General features: G+C 39.6%; 1 long non-coding RNA gene across 1 annotated transcript in view; it reads right to left on the bottom strand.

Annotated features, from left to right (window-relative positions):
* LOC133384369 (uncharacterized) overlaps positions 1 to 21,535 on the bottom strand; it is a 36,100-nt gene extending 14,565 nt beyond the window's left edge. Inside the window, exon 1 of the long non-coding RNA XR_009762534.1 lies at positions 21,465 to 21,535. This is a non-coding gene — a long non-coding RNA (uncharacterized LOC133384369). The remainder of the gene's footprint in view (positions 1 to 21,464) is intronic.
* Positions 21,536 to 22,594: the final 1,059 nt, after the last annotated feature.

Below are 22,594 nucleotides of genomic sequence, written 5' to 3'. Positions count from 1 at the left end.
TGTTCAACTTGCGATCCACTACAATTCCAAGGTCCTTCTCACACGCACTACTGCTAAGCTGGGTATTTCCCATCCTGTACCCGTGCATTTTGTTTTTGTGGCCTAAATGCAGAATCTTGCATTTGTCTTTATTGAATTTCATTTTATTAATTTCAGCCCAATTTTCTAGTCTATCCAGGTCCCTTTGGATTTTATTCCTGTCTTCCATTGTGTTAGCTATCCCTCCCAGTTTCGTATCATCCACAAACTTCCACTCCATCATCTAAGTCATTGATAAAAATGTTGAAGAGTATCGGCCCCAGGACAGAACCCTGTGGCACTCCACTCGAAACCTCCTTCCAGTCCGAAGCAGAGCCACCGACGACCACTCTTTGATTACGGTTTTCCAACCAGTTGTGAATCCACCTGACAGTATTTCCATCTAGTCTGCATTTGACCAGTTTGCTAATCAAAAGGTCGTGGGGGACTTTGTCAAACGCTTTGCTGAAATCTGGATAGATGACATCTACAGCATTTCCACCATCTACTAAGCTAGTGACCCGATCAAAAAAAGAGATGAGATTAGTTTGACAGGACTTTTTCTTGACAAACCCATGCTGGCTCCTACTAATCAGAGCATTGTCATCTAGATAGTTGCCAATGGACTCTTTTATTATCTGTTCTAATATCTGTCCCTATATTGAAGTCAGACTGACCGGCCTGTAATTCCCCGGATGTTCTTTTTTACCCTTTTTAAAGAGCGGGACGATGTTTGCTCGTCTCCAATCCTCCGGCACCTCTCCCATTCTCCAGGATTTCTCAAAGATGATGGCAAGAGGGGAGAGAGACTCTGTTGCCATCAGGGGAGGCTGCTTCCACCTGCCTTGCCCCACCCTCCAGCCTTCAAAAGGGAGCTGCCTCAAGAGAAGGACTATGAGGGGAGAGAGACTCTGTTGCCATCAAGGGAGGCTGTTTCCACCTGCCTTGCCCCACCCTCCAGCCTTCAAAAGGGAGCTGCCTCAAGAGAAGGACTATGAGGGGAGAGAGACTCTGTTGCCATCAGGGGAGGCTGCTTCCACCTGCCTTGCCCCACCCTCCAGCCTTCAAAAGGGAGCTGCCTCAAGAAAAGGACTATGAGGGGAGAGAGACTCTGTTGCCATCAGGGGAGGCTGCTTCCACCTGCCTTGCCCCACCCTCCAGCCTTCAAAAGGGAGCTTCTTTAGGAGGACTTTCTGATCTTTGGGTTGGGCTGTGTGGGTTGGGGGATAGCTTCTACCTTGTTGTTTAGTTTTATTACTTCTTTTTTGATGTTTATATACTTTTATGTCTGATGTTTATATGCCTTTATTTTGTACGTCGCTCAGAGTGGCTGGGTTTCCAGCCAGATGAGCGACTAATAAATCGAATAAAATAAAATAAAAATAAATAAGAGGTTCCGAGAGTACATCAGTAAGTTCCTTCAATACTCTGGGATGCAGTTCATCAGGCCCTGGATATTTGAACTCATTTAGGTTAACTAGGTATTTCCTGACTATCTCCTTATCAATCTTGAACTGCAATCCAAACCCCTTACTGAGATTGCTACCGACGCAAGGTTGCACACTGTTCCCTTTTTGGGAGAAAACGGAGGCAAAATAGGCGAGCAGTTCTGCCTTTTCCTTGTTATCTGTCAACATTTTGCCATCCTCATTGAGCAGCAGTCCCACCGTTTCCTTGGTCTTTCTCTTGCTTCGAACATATCTGAAAAACCCCTTTTTGTTGTTCCTCGCTTCCCTCGCCAGCCTCAGCTCATTCTGGGTTTTAGCTTTCCTTATGCTATTCCTGCAAGCCCGAGCCGCTCGTCGGTACTCTTCCTTGGTGATGTGTCCTTCCTTCCATTCTTTATACATGCTCTTTTTTATTTTTACCTCCTCCACCAGTCTTCCGTGTAGCCACATTGGCTTTTTCCGATGTCTTCCGTTTTTCTTCCTCTTTGGAATTGTTTGCGATTGCGCTTGTTGTAATACGTTCTTCATGAACTCCCATGCTTCTTGGGCTCCTTTTTTCTTTAGTCTATCTAGCCATGGGATCCTACCCATCATTTCCCTGAGCTTGCTAAAATCGGCTTTCCTGAAATCCAAGGTCCGTCCATATTTGACTATATTCTTGTGTAAAACATTTTTGTTAGGCAATCCTACCCAGGCATTTAGAAGCTGTTATATCTTCTGTATGTTTATACAGCCACAAGAGTGGCTGTATACTATAGCCAGCATGGATTTTTTGCATTCCTTAATGTTAAATTGAAAATATCTCCCATACCATTCTGCTGCTTCCCATAAGCTCATTTCAAAACAAAATCTCATAAACCTTACAATCCTGAACTCAAAAATGCTTGCTTAACAACCCTGTAAGTTTTCATGGTGATATACAAAACACTCAGACAGAATTGAGAGTTCAAAGTGTAAAACAAAAGAAAAAAATCCAGACCGCTGTCAGACTGTTTTCTGTCAGTGGTCTCATAATTTGTTGAAATTAATTAAAAATCAGCCGTGTTCCCAAAGTACCTGTAATCCTATTACTGACCTTTCCCCATACTCTGACCTTCACCTTCTGCAGTTTAAAAGTTAAATAAATGCATGGCTGACTTTTAATTAATTTAAGAAATTTAATATTGAAGTCGAATATAACATCGGGCATGCTCAGTAAGAGCCATCAGTGTTCTAAAAGCCAGACTCACAGCTGTTTGGCTTGGCTAATCAGGGAGCCACACCCACAGCAGACATTTATTTCACTTTAGACAGTCATGGCATCCTGCAAAGAATCCTGGGAAGTGTTACCAAATTCTTCCAAGCTACAAAGGAAGTGGATAGAACTGTAAAAGACCAATCCAAACAGTGTTTGCATTTTTACAAATTTGGAAGGCAGTACAATATCTCAGAGAGGAGGTCAGGTCTCTTGCTCCCTTGGTGCATTCACTATAGCTGCCCAATGTCCCTGCTTTTTAAAGTTTGATAGAAATATCTGTTGCCTATAAGTACATTCTTAAACGATAAGGTTTTTTCCCCAATTAGTGAATTTAACTCATTGTTGCTTTTATTATTTTAATGTTTTTAAATACCTGTCTTTAACTGTTTTTATTAATAATGTTATTGTTTTAGTTCCTTCTATAACCCCTTGAGGTTTTGTTTTTGTTTTGTTTTTTTAAATAAATTTTATTTTTAAAATAATCAAAATATAAACATAACCGACAAAATAAACTGAAAATATTACGCCATGTAGATCATAACCATATTGCTTGTAAAGATTACATATTGATGATCCATAGTGAATTATTAGCACAATTTTAATTCATACATTAATACTATTCCCTTTCTTTTCTGTTCCTGAAGGATGTTTGAATATCATTACTATCCTTTCATTTATTGGAGCATTTGATAATAGTGCCATATCCATGTGTATGCCATTGGCTGTGGGATCTTTATATTTTGTTAGTTTATATAATTGATAAAATCATACCATACTGAAATGAAATTAGTTCCTTTAATTTGTCCTCTTGCTCTCTTTAAATTATCTGTTAGTTTTTCAAGTAGAGCTATATCTCAAACTGTTTTATACCAAGCAACAATATTAGCCCCTTTAAGGTCTTTCTAAGATCATACAATAGTAACCCTTGCTGCTAACAAAAACCTTACCAACTTCTTATTATGAATATCAAGATCTTCATTCAGAAATAAATTCAATATAGCTAATTGTGGTGTCAAAGTAATTTTTATTGGGTTTTCTGTTCAATCTAATTTATCACAGATACCTAAAATCTGTGATTTTTTTGACACTTTCACCACACATGTATATATGTACTGATTCTTTGATACACCCTCCAGCACATTGAAGATGTTCCTGGATTCATCAATGCTATTTTTCTAGGTGTCAGATATCACTGATATATGATTTTCAAAATTAATTCTCTGTGTTTAGCTGCCATTGTTCAGTGTGATGGCTTATTCCATTGTGTTGCCCACTCTTCCCTATCTATTTCAATTCCCTTTTCCACCACAATTTTAATTTTGATGTATATCTTCCTATATAATCAACCAAGATTTTATATGTATTGGATGTCAAACCCTTTGAATCCTCTGGATATGCTAATATTAATTTCTCAAATCTGGTCAATTCTTTTATTTCTGTATTATTAAAAAAATTTCTCAAATCTGGTCAATTCTTTTATTTCTGTATTATTAAAAAAATTGATGTGTTCCAATAATAACCATGGGAATGGGATTTCCTGCAGTTGATTTTTTAACTTATGTTCTCCACCAGGCATTCCGCTCTGATAAAAATCACAGAGATGATATGATCCCTTGGTACACCAGCCCTTAACATCATACGTGAGATTTTTATTGAAAAAACATAGGGAAGTATGCCAAGTGAATCAGAGGAGATATTGTAGGGAGTAAAACCATTACCTTTTCCTTCCAGGCCTTAAATTTTGTTCGTGTGAACCTATTTTCCATTTCATTCAAAGATTGGAGTTTATTTTCAAGAAAGGGGAAGACATTTATTGGGATCCCACCTTTTGACATGATTTCTATTTGCACCCATTGCTTACTTGAATCTCCTAATATAAATGGGATAATATGGCCTATCTGATTTGCCAAATAATACATTTCTAAATTTGGAATTCCTGATCCTCCCACACTGGAGTTAAGAAATAAAGCTTTTTTTACTAACCCATATTCTTTTTTGCCCCCAAATAAATTGATTTACCCGTCACTGTCATAAACATAACTTGAAACATAACTTGGAAGAACTTGAAATAAAAAGGTAAGTTGCGGCTGAGGGTTGAAATAATACACAGACACAGCAAGCTGGGTTGAACAAAGGGCCACTTTATTAAACTATAAACAAACCCCTTAAACTAACCTGCAGAGGGGAAACATAGGTGCGGGAACTGTCTATAAGCAAGCTGCTGCCATACAACTATCGGACGACCAGCCCCTGCTGGGGCAAGAGCAAGCCATTCTGCTTACCTCTGTAGGTGAGCAGGGGGGCCTTCCCATGTCACCCCCCTGGGCCTTACAACTTCAGGTGGATGAGGTAAGTAGGCCCAAGAAGCAGTCTATATCCTGCCCTCGGGCTGTAAAGCCCTTCCTGGCAGACCTCCAGAACCACCAATCACCTCCAAAGGTGCCTAAGGGTGCCCCCAGCTGTTCTTACCTACTTCCCTTCCCACACCTAGCAGTACAAGTGACTAGACAACCTAAACCCACTCAGGGAATGAAGCTTAACCTCGTCAAATTAGCCAATTAGCCGAAATCACCTATTAAACACAACACCCTCTAACCCGATTCCATCCTACCTAGGGTTGCCATATTCCAGTTCCACAAATCCGGGCAGGCTATTTTGCATATTATGCATATTATTTGCATATTATTTGCATATTATGCAAATATTTGCATATTGGGATTGTCCAGTTGTTTTGTTTTTGTGCCGAGGAATTATCACCAAAAACTGGGGAAAGATGTGAGAAATCTTTTTTTAAAAAGCAACATTTTCAGCCTTGATTGATTAAGAGGATTTATATCCTGCCCTTCTGCTATTAAAAACAGAGCTCAGCACAGCTTACAAATATAATAAAAACAATAAAAATACACAATCAATATACAAACATAATAAAAACACAAAATAGCAACAAACATAAAGTAAGCCAGGGCAGCAGTATGGTTAACCTTTGCTGGTCATTGACCGAAATAAACTTATTTACATTTTTTAGTATGGTTAACCATTACATATACGATATATTTCAGAGATGTGGTGGGTGGAGAAAAACAAGAAGCCAAAATGTTAGGAAAAGGAGTCTTTCACACAACATGCTCCATTCTAAATACTGTTGCAGCAAGTTTTACAAGTTCCTCCAGTATTCCACTGGTGCAGGCACTCAGACATTCAAAGTATCTGTATGTTTCTTAGGTTTTATAAAAGCAGAGCTTTCCTTAACTCAAAATTTCTTCTCCCTTTGATCAACCACATCTACACAGTTTCCACCTCCATACTCAAAATGATTCTGGGCCTGGAAGTGTGCAACAGCCCCACACATACCTGCTAATTAGATTACCAATGCCAGGATGTCTGTCTTACCGACTACTTTCCTGCTCCCCCCCCCCAGGCATCATGAAAGACCCAGTCCTTGCCCCAGTCCTGGGCTCAGAAAGAAAATAAATATCTGGTCCTCTTCAAAGTACTCATAAGCCTCTTGTTTTAATTAAAATAATAATTATAAATTCTTGCTCTTATCACTAATGGGAGTTAATTATCTTGCATATGCTGCTGTTGCTTCTATGGCTGTAATGGAGTGAGGTTAAAGATAAATGAAATGCAAATAGGAAAAAAAACAACACAAAAGGCAGTAACACTTTCCTAAATGTAATACCATACCAACCACAACAAGATTCCTATGAGTAAGGCAGAAAACTCAGCATCCCACAACCAGTCAGGATTCATAACCAAAAACCCAAACTAAAAAAATCCTAGCAGCCAGTCAGCCAAGGTCACAGAAATCCCCATGCAGCACAACCTGACCTGGGGACTGCAGTTAATGCAGAATGCTGCAGCACAATTGCTGACATGAGTGAGATCCTATCAGCACATAATACCTCTGCTCTGAAATCTGCATTGGTTGCTGATTTGCTACCAGGCCAAGTTCAAGCTGTGCTTTCCATGTTATGGGTGTCACATAGTACAGTACTTGTTCTGCTCTTGTAAGAAATCATTCCTGTAAAGTGGCAGCACCTACGCTTTGGAACTCCTTTCCTATTGACATTAGGCAGACGCCTCTTTTCAGCACCTGCTAAAATCAGTTTTCTTGAGGCAAGCCTCTCCAGGCATGTGGAAGCTATTGTGTTTTTAAATCTGTTTTTAACTCATTGTTGGTTTTATTATTTTGAATGTTTTTAAGTATCTGTCCTTAACGCTTTTGCCAATAACGTTATTGTTTTAATTCTTTCTGTAAACTGCTTTGAGATTTTTTACAATAAAGCAGTATATAAATGTTGTAAATAAAAATACATAAATAAATGTTGGAGTCACTGTGGCCCTTGAGTCTCTTCCCACTTTTAGGAACCAAGGAATCTGCCTTATACTGATTCAGACCATTTCGTACCATGATTTCTTAAATGCAACACCATGCCAACCACAACAAGATTCCTATGAGTAAGGCAGAAAACTAAGCATCTCACAACTAGTCAGGATTCCTAACCAAAAACCAAAAATATGATAAATGAAGAAATATTTATATAAGCGTGACTATCAAATATATTTATTATTTACACAAACTGTAAAGATATTTATAGTGCAATCCTAGGTTTATTTATTCAGAAGCAAGTCCCAGTGTATTCAGTGGGGCTTACTCAAACAGGGACAGAAATGCAACCTCAAGTGATAAGCAACTTCATTCACACAACCCAAAATTCCGAATCATGCCACTTTATGCTGTTTTGCAACTGTTTATACTTGTTTTTATGGTTATTGGATTTTAAATGGCTTTATTTCTTGTTGTGAGCTGCCTTGGTTTCCAACCCTACCTTACAGGGTTGTTGGAAAGACTCCATACACGCACACGCACACACTGCAGATGTATAAATACATACAGGCCATATAATAGTTTATTGTCAAACCAGTTGGTCATTGCAGAAAAATCAGTATTAGTTTTTAAAAAATTAGTATTAGTTTCCCACAGAACAAAAATTGTAATACCTAAGTAAGCCCTGCCTACTTGCTTTAAAATAGGACTGGAGGGGGGGGACAGAAAAAGTTCAATCAACCCTTTAAATTTCAAGCCAAACCCCATTCTTGTTATCACCTCAATCAGAAACCCCCATTCCAGACAATCAAAGGCTTTAAATACATCTAGGGCTAATACTGCCATCGGGGAGGAGGACATTTTGCTATAATGAATAATTTTATTAATAGAATCTGCCATTTGTCTACGTGGGACAAATCCTGTTTGTTCTAAGCCGATCGCCTTTGTTAATATCTTCTTTAACCTATTAGCCATTACTGCAGTAAGTATCTTAGTCTTGATTAATTAATGAAATTGGTCAATAAGAGTCAACTTTTGTTGGATCCCTAAATGGCTTTGGAATTGTAACAATTTTTGATTCTAGCCATGTTCTTGGTAGTGAGGCTCCCTTCATTGTATTGTTACATAATCTCACTAAATAGGGAATAAGGAGGTTTTAAAATGTTTTGTAATATCCGTTGGGACCTGGAACCTTTCCAGTTTTTCATTGCTTTATAACCTCTTCCATCTCCTTGGATATCCAATTCTCTATCATTTCTTTATCCTCCTGTAATACCTGTGGTAAAACTATAGAATCTAAAAATTTAACTATCTTTTCTGGAGAGGGTTTTATAGATCTATATAATTTTTTTATAAAAATTCAGAAACTCTTTGTCTGCTGCAGAATACAAATTAGTTTTATCTTTTCTAACTAAACAATGTACTCTTGCTTTTTCCCTTTTCTTTTTAGTTCTTTGTACTAATAACCTGGAACACTTTCCTCCATATTCATAATATTACTGTTTCAAACACAGTAAATTAATCATTACTTTGCTTGTGTCTAAAAGGTCTAATTCCCTTCTTTTTCATTCTAGCTGTCTGTATTTCCTGCTTGATCCTGTTCTTTTATATTCCCTTGCCAATGCTTCTATCTCTTTTTCCAATTTTTGAACATCTTCCCTTCTGTTTTTCCTTAAAATACTATATTCTTTAATACATATGCCCCTCACTACTTCCTTCTTAGCTTCCCATAGCAACGCACTTGAAATCCCTTCCTTATTCTCCATGAAATAATTTTACATTGTTTTCTGAATTTTATCTTTTGTTTTTGTTCATAATAAAGTGGTATATAAATGTTGTAAATATAATACATAAATACACGTTGGATTCACAGTGGCCGTTGGGTCTCTTTTATCTTTTAGGAACAAAGGGATCTGCTTTATACCAACTCAGGCCATTTGGCACCATCTAGTTCAGTATCAATGACATGGAGTAGCATTGATCCTCCAGGATTCCAGGCAATTGTCTTTTCCAGAGATTGGATTTTGGACCTTTGCATGCAAAGCATGTGCCCTACCACTGAGCTACAGCCCTTCCCCCGTTTTAAAATTGTTTTTTAAAATTGTTCTTTACAATTCACTAATGAATGCACAGCATACCTAGGGCAGATCCACACCATGCATTTAAAGCACACTCAACACACATGAAGCCCATGAAGCCCACCACAAAATCATGGGAACTGTAGTTTGTTAAGGGTGATGGGAACAATAACTGTGAGGGGGGAACTACACTTCCAAGGATTCTTGGGGGGAAGTTGGATGTGCTTTAAATGTATTGTGTGGATCTCCATTACTTCATAAACTTTGCCTGCATATAAATCATTTTAATTAATTTTTTAAAATGGAAATCAGCTACAAAGTTTACTGGGTGACCATGGGCTACTCACCATCTCTCATCCTAATCTGCCCCTCAGGGTGAAAACAACACAGGCAGACTATGGCCACCCCAAGGAAGAAGGGCACATTTAAAATGTAGAGGAAATAATAATGTACAACCATAGTGTGAAATCAGATACTTGTTGAGACATAGTAGGAAGAAGTATTTATATAAGCAATGAATGTCAAATGTATTTATTATTTCCACAACCTGTAAATATATTTATAGTGCAATCCTATGCATGTTTACTCAGAAGCAAGTCCCAATGTATTCAATAGGGCTTACTTGAACAGGGAAGTGTTCAGAAGGCTGCAACCTCCAGTGATAAGGAACTTCATTCACCCAACCCAAAATTCAGAATCATGCCACTTTAAGCTGTTTTGCAACTGTTTTATACTTATTTTTATGTTTATTTGATTTTAAATGGATTTAGTTCTTATAGTGAGCTACCTTAGTTTCCAATTGGCAACCCTACCTCACAGGGTCATTGGAAAGACTCTACACACACACACACACTGGAGATGTAAAAATACATAGACCCCATATAATAGTTTATTGTCAAAACCAGTTGGTCAATGCAGAATATTTTCTTTAAAAAGTCAGTATTATTTTCCTACCAAATAAAAGCAGTGCCACCTAAATAAGCCCTGCCTAACTGCTTAAAAACAGGATTAGAAGGGAAGAGAAAGGTTTACAACACAATCATTTGCTATGTTCACTGAAAAGTCCCATTATTTACAGCACCATCCTAACCATTTTTACTCAAAAGTAAGTCCTATTGAATTCAATGGGTTTTGCTCCCAGGCATATGGAATTAGCATTGGAGATTTACTCCCAGAAAAGTGAGTGTAGGATTAAAGCTCCATATTGGGAAGGTTTTCAAAACAGACTATGAATAGACACATAAACTGCCCTCTTTAACAGCCCAAGAAAATTTAAACTTGTTTGTTTCCTTATAATTAGAAAAGTAAAACACATTGTAATGGCATCATAAAATGTGTGTACACTTCTTTCAAATTTCTGTTCAAAGATTATTTGAAAGGTAAAATGTATAACAAGCTATTTTTGCAAGTAATTAAAAAAACCCTGCATGTATACTTTTATTATAATCATAACTGAGTTTTTACTGTGCATGCCTACCAAGATCCTGCTGTGATCTTCTGTTCTAGATCTCCAATTATTGTGCAGAATGCATTCAGAGAAAAGGGCACTCTTGTATGCCACTGCTGCAAGCTATAAACTTACTCAACTCCTGATGTGCACATAAGCAGGAAAATGAAGCTGTTTTCATGACTTGCAATGGGTTCTGGCTACTGCCAGGATGTCAAGAAATACCTTGTCATTCATAACCCTGACATCACTATTGGCTAAAAACCTGAAAGGGTGAGGATTAGATGAGCCAGCTGCTAGCTCATTTAACAGAAGTTGCTGGGGGGGTGACATTCAGTGTAAATCTCTTGAAGCAGACCACCTACAAATTTTATTTTTTTTAAAAAAATAAAAGCTCAGAGTATCCCCAAAAAAACAGAATCCCTGGGTGAAAACCAGAGACACTGCAACCCTATCTTCATCCCTTCCACAACATAGAACTCAGCACCTGTTAGGTCTTTTCAGCTATGCATGGTGGGCTCCTCAAGGAATTGGAGCCAAGTGCAGTCCAGGCCTCGCTACTCGACAGAAGGCCTCAGATGGCCACAGATTTTTGCTGAAAGTTCAGCCAGCAGGGGCTGCCCGGGGTCCTGACCTGCTTAGAGATTTGTCTTGACCTTTTGCCTGAGCCTGCTTTGCCTCTCTTCCACTTTTCCTATGAGCCCCAAGCCCCAGCAGAACAAGATACACGTTGGCACTGGGCCTGTGTAAAATTGTACCATGGTTCAGAGGGCTGCATAAGGAGACACACTAAAGTGAAACTACAGGAGAACTTTGGACTTGACTTGTGGCATACTTGCTACAAATGCTCTAAACTATAGAGGTACTTTCTTCTTGCCCTGCAAAGCCACTCATACATATATTGCACACCTAATAATGATTCTCCACTAATGCCCACTTGTACCTGTGTATGTGTCCTGCATCTAATGTGCTTTTGATTTCTTTGAACATTTCAATGTGTAATATATAGATATCTGATTGATGACCTGGCTTTGCTGATTTCTTTAGTTTTCCAAGTTTCTAGAATTGTTATTTCCAAACTGAGATAGCCTGTTTATGTTCTTTAAATTACTACCCCCATCCTAACATTTCCCCCCTCTTTTTCTCTCATTTCTGGAAGACCAACTCCTCATAATAATCTCCTCTTCAATAGAAGCCATTAAGACCACATTGTAAAATGTGTACCTTGATTATGGATGTATGCATTTTCTACATTGCTAATATAAAATAAATGTCATTTTTTTCATTTTCATATTTTGCCAAAGTAGTTGATATTAAGGGGCCATTAAGAAAACCTGAGTCCCAGATCATTATTCATTCAACAGTCAAAAAAAAGCATCTGTGCATTAGATGCTATTAACACATGCAGAATGCCAAATGTAATGATCCCATTAAATCAGACATGATTAATAGTTCATGAAAACTGAACTGATGTTATTTCTGGAAGCGCTCCTTATATTATTATTCACTCAAATTATTTTTGGGAATATTGTCCACTTGAGAACAGCCTGAAGGTCCTCCTGTGGATGATATGTGCTATTCCATTCACTTCAGGACTGGGTGGTTCTAATGCTTCAACTTAAATAATGAGATTTAAAAGCTCATTATGCCAAGAGAACTACCTAGATCAAGATGGAATAAATTACACCTCCCATTCTGTGCTAACTTTTAATCTGTGCTCTTAAAACATCACTCAAGATGGATCCCCTGGTTTCAGGACAAGTTTCCAAGGAAACAGAATGAATCCTGACCGTATATTCTTACAAGTCTCCTAGTACAGATATTTGTATACCCTTTCTTAATATTGTGTTCTTGATACAGTGTACTGAAGTATATTAGCACATTAAAACTACTTGTGGGCTTTTTTTGACATGACGTAAAATCTCACATGGACAGAGAAGGACCATAACTCAGTGATCGAGTATCTGCTTTCCATGCAGAAGGTCCCAGGTGTAGTCCACAGCATCTGCAAGTAGTGCTGGGAGAGAGTTCTGTCTGAAATCCTGGAGATCCACTGCCAGTCAGTGTAGACGATACTAAGCTAGACATATCAATGATCTGACTCAGTATAAGACAGCTTCCTGTGTTCCTGTGTCATCCTAAGGATTGTCAAATTTTAAATTTCAGTGGTTCACAGTGTAAAAATCTCTCTAATTATAACTTCAACAAACACCATTCTATTATTATCTGTGGAAAGTTCTTCTATGAATAAGAGTACCAGATAGTGTATATCAATCAACATCCTTGGTTGTTACAGGGCCAATTCATATGTGCACGTTCATCACTGGTTTACTGAAACATATGTACATGCAGACTTCATATATCCACCACAATCCAACTACTGCAATGTACAGTGATGACTTGCATGTGTGAATCTGTGACACAAGATGGAAAAATTGTCAAAAATATAGCAATTGTCAAGGGTACAATAACCATGTGTAGACATTATCAGCAGGTGGAAAGGAATTATGTCACTTATTGGAGCAGAGGGCTGAGGCAGTGGGGAGGTCAGAATGTAGATGCAATCTGACACTTCCACTAGTATGCCCACACATCACCAGCCTTCTCACTGCCTTGCCCTTCTGCCTCCTAGTAAGCAACAGTGACACTGCTGATGGGAGGACAGATGTGCAGCAGCACTATTCCTCCCTACTGACTACTGCTGGGTATAGATAAATCAAGTTATGCATATGTATGTGGAATCCATAAAGTAACACCATTTGCTCCCAACTCATAAAATCAGGTAAGAGAATGAATTGGAAAATATACAAAAGAACATTGTGATTTCGAGGAGATAGGTGGTGTCCAGTAATTGTCCAATTAATGCCCCATCTGAGGCCTATGCTTAATAATATGCTTTTATATGTAGCTGTGCCATTGCAATATTAGAATCGTTTAGGTGGTGTCCTTTAAGAATTTACTCTGTGCATGATGTCTAATTCTAGTAATAATAGTAACAACAACAACAACAACAACAACAGCATAGCAGGAGGGACTGTGGACTTCAGGCCAAAACTACACACGGAGAGGGTACAGCTGAGGGTACAGTCAGATTTTTTTTTTAATTGTATGGTCCAAGCAACTGTGATTGATGCTTAATGTATCATGCCTAATGACATCACTCGCCCCCGCCCCGTGACATCATTCGGGCCCACCCCGTGACATCATTCAGGCTGCCCCATGACATTACTAGGGCCCGCCCCTCAAATCTTAGGTTTTGGGATGCTTCTGACCTGGCAACCCTAAGTGGGATAGCATCTTTCATGAACCTAGAAACTCATCCAACTGAGAGGAAAGCTGCCCCCCATCATATGCAGTTGCCTCATTTTGCCTAATAAAGCCAGCAATGATGCCCAGTCCTATAATCGACTGCAGCACAGGAATGGATCAGTATTTTATTTTATTTTTTGGTAGCAAATGCTTATTTATTTTTCACTTTGCATGGTCTATTACAAGTGCGTCTCTTCATACCCCAGAAAAATAAAATGTCTCTGTATTTTTAAAGTCTTATTTCCAGTTGCTATGTTTCAGTTTGTCTCCTGAAAAAGTTTCTAGATTGCTAAGAAACCAGAGATTTTGTGGAGAAAGAAAGACACTTTATGGAGCATAACCAGTCACTGCCATCATGAGCATAATATCAGCTGTTTCAGGAAACAACATATATCCCTTGCTGTTTTAAGTACAAGCCCTTATGGGAGAACTCTTACTTATAGTCACTGAACCACAAAATTAAAGTTCTATGGAAGAAATCCAGACATGCAACAATGCCAAAATATGCATCACATGATCAGAAAAAAAGCTTCAGAACGGCTGGATTTATACATGGGCATTACAGACAGAATAAATGATAAATTTGTGGCCTAAGAAAGGAAACACAATTTTAGTTGCCAGTATTATTTTATGGCTGTAAAGCTTTTAATGGGAGAAGAGGGAATTTGCACTCAGGGAAGTAGATCAGCGAAATGATAATTTGTCTTTGAATGCAGTACTTTTATCCCATTAATTTTGCCATTATGGTGTAAGATAAGATGTAAACCTATGAGCAATTGAAAATTAAGCCCCCCTCCCAGACAATGAAACTAAAGAGCAACTTATGCTATGTTGTGTCAAATAAATGATAAAATTATTTTTTTTAACTTCAATTGCAAATAATTTTAACTCCATGGCTTATGCACTTAATCATGCCTACGTTGGGTCTATTAAAATACATTAAGAAATATCACCAAATTTCTCTTTCTTAATTTATACACAGTTCATATCCATTTGTAATAACATTACGAGTAAGCTCCCTGAAGGGGAGATAGCACAGAGAGGAAGGCATAAAGGTGAAAGAAGAGCTGCTATAATGTCCTGCAAATGCCGGCATCATTTGATGTGCTACAGAAATAACATCATTCTAGCTGCTAACCGAACAGCACATGCTACATCACACTCTATTTCATGGGGAAAATAATCAGTGCCCATTTTGTATGTATTTGTTCATAATGTGATGGTGAACAAAACAATCAAGTATTGCTGGTTGACTACAAAAGCTGGGGGCTGTGGTTTTCAGGCACAGGCTTTCCTATAGTCAAGTTAACAATACAGGCCTGGGGGGAGGATGGTGGGGGGGTCTTTTAGCCAGGCTACTAGATAAAGATCCTGTCCATCTATTTTTGTGTGCCGTGTGCCATTTGTTTCCTTTCAATGCTCTGGAGCAATGTGCCATGCAGAACATTTTGGGGAAAATAAAATAGTTTTGGATCACCAAAAGCTCTTTTGCTGGAAAATAAAGGGATTTGTTTTTCTTTTTTTAGAGGAACACAGGACGCTGCATTATACTGAGACAAACTGTTAGTCTGTCTGGGTCAGTATTGCCTACATTGTCTGGCAGCAGCTCTCCCAGATATCAAGCCTACCTGGAGATGCCTGGGATTGAACCTGGGCCTTTTTGCATGGAAAACAAAGGCTCTACTTCTGAGCTATGACCCTCCCCCAAGAGTTAAAAAAGCTGCCACTGCCACCATTGTTCAGAGACCTGGTTTCATATCTCCCTGCTGAAATTTCATTTTAGCCAATTCTTCCTTATCTGTCTGTGATCAATCTACCTACTTACCTACCTACCTACCTATCTTTAAACAATAAAGAATGTCTAAAGGGTGAGATATAAATCTAATAAATAAATAAACAATGATAATAGTAGGTGCATTGCAGTATGATGCAGAGCACAAATGAATGCAGAATCTAACTCAATGTATATCTGACTCATGACTATCCTCATAATTCTCTGCGTTTGAGCTTCGTTGGGATCTTCCAACTGCTGAGGGAACAATACTAGATGGACCTTTTGATCTGCTCCAGAACATTGATCCTTATGTTTGTGTTACTTGTAACACACTACGACTGCAATCCTATACTCACGTACCCGGAAGTAAGTTACATATAACACAATGGGGCTTACTTCTGAATGGGCATGTATAGGTATGCACTGTAAACTGTTGAGAATACTTAAGCTTGCTACCCAATTCTTCACATGCTTGGGCATTGTGAAAGTCCAGCCTCTGGGGCAGTATGCTAACATCAAATGTGGGAACAGTGCTGCTTATGGGCTTCCCATAGGCATTTGGTTAGATATTGTCAGAACAGAATGCTGCACTAGATGGGCCTTTGGCTTGATCCAGTAGGGCTCAACTTATATTTGGTTTCCATATTTTATTTTATTTTTTATTATTACTAAGCTTATATCAGTACTACAGCATAAATATTTCCTGTCTAAGCATTAGATATGCAATGAATCACTTCACTGGAAAGTTAAATAGAAGGTCACCCCCTGTGACAGACAAAATTACACTGAAAAAAATGAAGACATTTCTAAATTATTCCTTAGTGATAAAAATATGTATCCCACCCTTTCTCCCAAAAGGGGCCCAGGGCACAAAACAACTAGTGATAAAATACTAAAAACATATTTAACAACATCTTAAAAACAAAACATCTTTAACAAGATCCTAAAACAAGAATTCCAGCACAGATGCAGACTGGGATAAGGTCTCTCCTTAAAAGGCTTGTTGAAAGAAGAAGGTTTTCAATAGATGCTAATAAGACAACACAGATGGTGCCTGTCTAATATTTCAGGGGAATAAATGCCAAAGGGTCAATACCACCGCACTAAAGGTCCCCTTCCTATGTTGCGAAGAATAGAGCTCCTGATGAGATGCTATCTATAGGAGGCCTTCACCTGTGAAGTGCAATGATCGATTGGGTTCATAAGGGATAAGACAATCTTTCAGGTATCCTGGTCCCAAGCTGTATAGGGCTTTATGCACAAAAAACAGCACCTTGAACTTTGCCCAGTAGCTAACTAGAAGCCAGTGCAATTCTTTCAGCAGCAGGGTAACATGTTGGCAATATCCTGCCCCCACGTTTTGCACCAGTGCAGCTACTGGACTAACCTCAAGGTCAGCCTCACATAGAGTGCATTACAGTAATTCAGCCTTGAGGTTACCAGTTCATGGACAACAGTTGTCGGATTATCCCGGTCCAGAAGCCTAGCCACTGAGGTCACCTGAGACTTTAGTGATAAAGATGGATCCAGGAGCACCACCAGACCATGCACCTGCTCTTTCAGAGGGAGTATGACCCCATTTAAGCAGGTAATTGACCAATTATCTGGGCTTGGGAACCACCTACCCACAGTGCCTCTGTCTTGCTAAGATTCAGAGTCAGTTTATTGGCTCTCATCTAGCCCACCATCAAGTCCAAGCATCACTCCAAGTGGCCTCTCCTGATTCAAATGTTACCAAGAAATAGAGATGAGTATCATTAGTGATAACACCTCACTCCAAATCTACTGATGACCTCTTCCAACAGCTTCATATAGATGTTAAACAGCATGGGGGACAAGATGGTACCCTGCAGCACAACTGCCAGGGGGGCGACAAACAATCACCCAATGCTATTCTGTGAAACTGACCCTGAAGACAGGATCAGAACCACTGTAAAATAGTGCCTGCAATACCCATCTAACTAAGTCAGCTCAGAAGGATACCATGGTCAATTTGAGAGATCAAATAATAACAAGGTCCCATTGTCCCAATAAAGGTCAGGGCAATCAAGGCCGATTCAGTCCCATATCCAGGCCTGAACCCAGATTGGAATGGGTCAAGACAATCTGTTTCATCCAAAGTACTTGCAATTGCTGCATCATAATCCTCTCAATCACCTTCCCTAAAAAGGGGTATTTGTAACTGGGAGGTAGTGGTCACAAACCAATAGATACAGGGTGGGCTTTCTCAGAAGCAGTCGGATCACCACCTCTTTCAGGGTGGTTGGGACCACCACCTCCTTCAAAGATCCACTTGGTCATACCCTCTCTGCAAGCTTTAATAAACTAGTAAGGGCAAGGGTCGAGAAGACATGTTGCTGGCCGCATCATCGCATGCACCTTGTCCACGTCATCAGGCCACATAAACTGAAACTGATCCCAAGATGTTGCAGCAAATGTTGCATTGGACACTCCTATTTTGCAACATAAGGTCCTTCCTCAGAACAAGGCATGATGGGGCAAGATGGCTATGGAGAACACCTGTGCTATTTTTACTTTGCTTCATTGTAAAATTTAAGAGTTGCCTCCTGTTACATTTTAAATGGTATTTGCTGCTACTGCAGCAAAGTGGTGACAGCACAGACTGAGGCATGGGCAACCTTCCAAGATGGTGCCAGAGAGGTCTGTAGCAGCCGCTGCTGCTGCTTTGTTACAGTATTGCTCATTGTGGCAAAGTGGCAGAGGCATTCCTAGAGTCCTAGGCCACAATTGCTGCTGGCCACTCCATAGCGGATGACAGGGGTTGCATAAACCTAAGGATGGTTATTCAGCAGGGGGCAGGCAGCCCTAATGGCAGCTGGTTGAAGCAGGGAAACAAACTAGCTGCCTGCAGCTTTGTGGATGGTGGATGGAAGGTGTGAATTGTTTCCTCTCCCAGTCTCCAGCGTGAGCCAAGAAGTTCATTTTGGCTCATGATAGCGCAGCCTCTGTTCACATGTATTTCCACTGCAGCTACCTCACTGTGTGAAATAGTTATCTAAGTTCAGGAGTGGTGAACCTTTGGTCTTCCAGATGTTGCTGAACTACAATTCCCATCAGCCCCAGCAAGGTTGGTCGATGGCTACGGATGATGGAAGTTGTGGTTCAGCAACATCTGGAGGCCAAAGGTTCCCTTCACCTGCTATAGTCCTGTGCACTTACCTAGATTAAGCCAACATAGTTGAACATTCTTCTGATTAAACATTGACAGGTTTGTGCTGCATGGGTAGTTTTTATTCTTTCTATTCCATAGCATTTTGCTTCCCCCCCCCCATTATGTTCTGAAAGGAAAACAGCATGTGTAGAGTGAGTAAATGTTTAAATGATATGATGCATGTTGTAGAATCTGCAACTGGAATTATCATGGAAGATTCACCCACCCATTTTTAGAGAAATGGCCATACTTCCCTTGACACTGTGTGTATGACAGCCTTTCCATTTACATTGTTTTAAAAAAAGCATTCCGAATAAAACTACTTTTCATTATCACCAAAAGAAAGATGAAAATGAAATATCTCTGCAAAAGATGGAAGCATTGATTATGAAATGTTTTGGGACAGTTACCCCAAAAATGTGTTGAACTGTGTGTCTTAAAGGAAGAAGGTTGCTAGGAAAAACTATTATCAAATATTCCTGTCTGCTTGTTTTCCCATCTCAACTGGGATGCTCAACTCCCATGCATTATTTATGATCCTGTCATCTCTCCTGTTGCTGGCCTTTCCAGCTAAACCCATAGATTCAGTCCTTAGCTTAGTATCTTATCTACCACGAGTGAGAATCTGCTCTGTGAATGCAGCAATAACATCAATAACCTGAAATATATGTACTAATGTAACATAACATTAATCTCCTCCTTTGACCAAGGTACTGCTTCCACTACTGAGGCTGCTGAAGTTTTGTAATTACCTGATGCAGAATTAGAATGTTACCAGCTCAGGCTATTTAGGTGTATTGAGACTATCCCAGACTATTTAGGTGTATTGAGAAGTTGTTTACCTGTAAGGAATGTAAAAACCTGAGATTCTGCATAGGTCAGCATTGTTCAACAGACTAACATCCAAAACTAGCTGCCTTGAAAATGCATGTGGAAAGTTCTCCAATGTTAAAGGTGCAGATATGCATTGTGGGTGGCTGATCTTGCAGAAGGACAGGCACAGGGGAGATGTAAATCATTGACCAAAGTAGGAAGAAATTGGTGGCAGGGCTGAGAGAATCAAGTAATGCATGAAAAGAGGTGGAGTAGGTGAGGATGGACTTTGCAACTTAGTTGTACTGTGATCTAGGGCAGGGATGGGAATGGGTGGCCCTCCAGATTTTGCTGGACTACTTCATCCCTGATCATGAATTATGCTGGCTGTAGCTGATGAGAGCTGGAGTAAAACAACATCTGGAGGGCCACAACTTCCCCACAACTGATCAATGTTGTGCCTTGAGCTCCAGAATTCCGGTGGTCATTTCTAAGATAAATCCTGATGTTAGAAGATTGCAAATGGTCTCAGGGCTTAGGGATGACACCAAAGGGTAGTGAGAGGTGGGTACAAAGTATTTACCCAAAATATTTCTTGCTACCTCCCTCCCTTCCTCAGCTTTCAGTCTCAGTATTTTAATGGTTAATGTGTTCAGCAAAATCCTTTTTCTCATAATAATGCTTTTTGCCATCCTTTCATTTTCCCAGATTAGTTTTTCTGGAGGGTTACAATCTCTTCACTTATTATGGCTTTTGGGCATACACCATGTGCAGCTTAAAACAGAAAACAGTAACATAACAAAGAATGTTTGGTAACCTGTCTTTCATACAGATGTACATGTAATTGACTGGAGCTCTTTGTTGAGCATATATCCATGGAAAATCTGGGTCATTTCTTGCTTAATGTGAGAAATAGCCAATGCAAAGAAATCAAGGAGCCAAGAGACTTGATTGAGATAAAAAAAATGGGAAAATACTTTGTACACTGGAAAAGTGCTTTAGAAATTGTGGTTGTGGTGATTATGATGAAGATAACAACAACATTACATTAACTGGGGCTGTGCCCCTGTTCACTCTGCTCATCAAAACCCACTCCCCCCTATTAACAGTGGTTCCCAACTTTTATGAGTACAGGACCTCCTTTGAAGCCTCAAAAATGTTCGCAGCCCCCTCATGCAAATTGTTGTATTTTTCATTTCTGTGAATTGAAAAAATACTTAATGAAGTGTTAAATAACGTCACTTTCAATTCATCACAACAACAAATATAATGATGATGATATTTACTACCTTCCCTTCACCAGAAGGCCCCAGGGCAGGTTACAGCAATATAAACAACTTTTAACACATTTTGAAGGAAACGAAAGGAAGGAGATAAAAGTAAACCACCCAGAGTGGTGAACAGAGCCTGGTCGATGCCAGGGCATTTGGACTCTGGTTTTAAGTGTTCCATCTGTATACAACGATGCCCCATCTTCAGCACTTGGATTAGGAAATTACCTCTGACAATAATAATATTATGTCTGGCAGACAGAATGTCAACCCATGAAACTTTCCCCATAATTGTATCACTATAATAGAAAAGGCTTAACTGAATTTATATTTTATTTTTGCCTGCCACACAGCTGTTAAAGGCACAAGAGCCCTGCTCTCCCCCAATGCCAACCCTAAACCATACAAAGAACTCACGAGTAAAAACAATAAAATTGGATAACATAATTTAAAATAAAAAAAATTAAAATGAACATATAGAACTGTAAAAAAACACACTGAAAGCATGTGCAATTTCACATTGTAAAACTTACTTATTATTATAAGTATTATTTTTTGCTCACTTACTTCACTGGGCCAGCCACCAGCTCTCAGCCTAACCTACTGCATGTGGCTGTTGTGAAGATATAGAAGGCAGAATTAAAATGGCTGCAAAAGGAGATTGGCTGCAGTCCTAAATGTGCTTATTTGGAAGTAAGCTCCACTGAATTCTCTATGACTTACTTCTGAGTAGACCTAGTTAGGATTGCAGCCTACATCCTTGTATTATAGACATAAATTTTTTACTTCCTTTAACCAGAATGATGCATCATTGTAGGATAAAGCCCCATGTCTCCCCCCGTCCAAAGTAGCACAGTTTAAAGCTTCAACAAAACCGTAATCTGGTCTGATTAATATAATTTGATTTACCTGGGAGTAAGTCACATTAAATATGAAGAGACTTATTTCTGAGTAGACATGTATATGTTGTACTATAAGTTAACTATACAGTAATTTTTTAATGAGTGCTCAGGTGTGTATTTGTGGGGGATGCTCTGGGACTCCATCCTACTACTTTTTTGGCAGGTGACCCCCTCCTGGGGTCCCTCTATCTCTACAGCCAGAGCCAATCAGCTCAATCAATCTTCCCTCACTGTGGCTGACAAAAGAGGGAGAGAGGCGCTGGAGCCTCACTTGCATGCCATGCTGCTCACCTCTCTGTGTGGCAGGAAGTGACTGTGCTGGCTGGAAGGAAGGGGAGGGGGAGGCAGCTGCATGCACATGCAGTACAGGCTTGCAGGTTGGTGGTGCACAGACCAGCCATTAATTGATTTTAACTTAGCAAATAATCCCTCTTTTGGCTCTTTGTGACTCCCCTGGGATGACTTCCAACCCCTAGGTTGGGAACTACTACTCTAGAGCTTCCCCCTCCTACCCCATGCAACTGATAAACTCTCTTTTCACTTTCCTAACCCATTCATCCCCATGTCCATGCCTCCTCCTCCTGTTGTGCAACTCCCTGTTGCACATAGACAATCCCCCATGGTAACCTCCTGCAACTTCCTCCTCCTACACAATGCAACTACTAAGAACCATTTTCACCTTCCACCTAGTTATGAAGCCACCATCCCCTCCTGTTCTGCAGTCCTGCTTTCATCTTCATCCTGATTCCCATACCTCCTTTCTGCAACCCCCATCTGCACCACCATTTTCACCCT

Source organism: Rhineura floridana, chromosome 4 (genome assembly GCF_030035675.1).
Source record: "Rhineura floridana isolate rRhiFlo1 chromosome 4, rRhiFlo1.hap2, whole genome shotgun sequence".
NCBI lineage: Eukaryota > Metazoa > Chordata > Lepidosauria > Squamata > Rhineuridae > Rhineura > Rhineura floridana.
Note: the sequence above shows the minus strand (reverse complement) of the source record. Positions and strands in the feature narration are given on the sequence as shown.